We start from the raw sequence: 425 nt of genomic DNA, 5'->3' as shown, positions 1-425 counted from the left end.
CGCATCGGAGCGAGCCGAGCGGGCCGCCGGGGCCTTTTCCGGAGACGTAAAACCCTGTAAAATAAACACAGGTGGGAACTAAAAAGTGCCGAGAGGGGTTTCGAGGGAGATAAAAATCCCTTGGAGCTGGTAACGTGCTGCACTAAATGTCCGTTGCCCACTGTGGGGATCGTTACGGTTAATGGGATCCAGAATGTCTCACTAGGCGTTTCACTTTGTTTCCCCTTTTGTTCAGATGCGTTACTGGTAAACGGGGATTTTAAAAATCACGGAATCACAGAATGTGCTGAGTTGGAAGGGACCCACAAGGATCATCAAGTCCAACTCCTGGCCCTGCACAGGACAACCCCAGTAATCCCACCTTGCCCCTGAGAGCATTGTCCAAACACCTCTTGACCACTGCCCTGGGGAGCCTGTTCCAGTGC

The sequence above is a fragment of the Manacus vitellinus genome, unplaced genomic scaffold (assembly GCF_001715985.3).
Source record: "Manacus vitellinus isolate BGI_N305 unplaced genomic scaffold, ASM171598v3 scaffold_44_pilon, whole genome shotgun sequence".
NCBI lineage: Eukaryota > Metazoa > Chordata > Aves > Passeriformes > Pipridae > Manacus > Manacus vitellinus.
The sequence above is the reverse complement of the archived record's forward strand: the minus strand, read 5'-3'. Positions refer to the sequence as shown.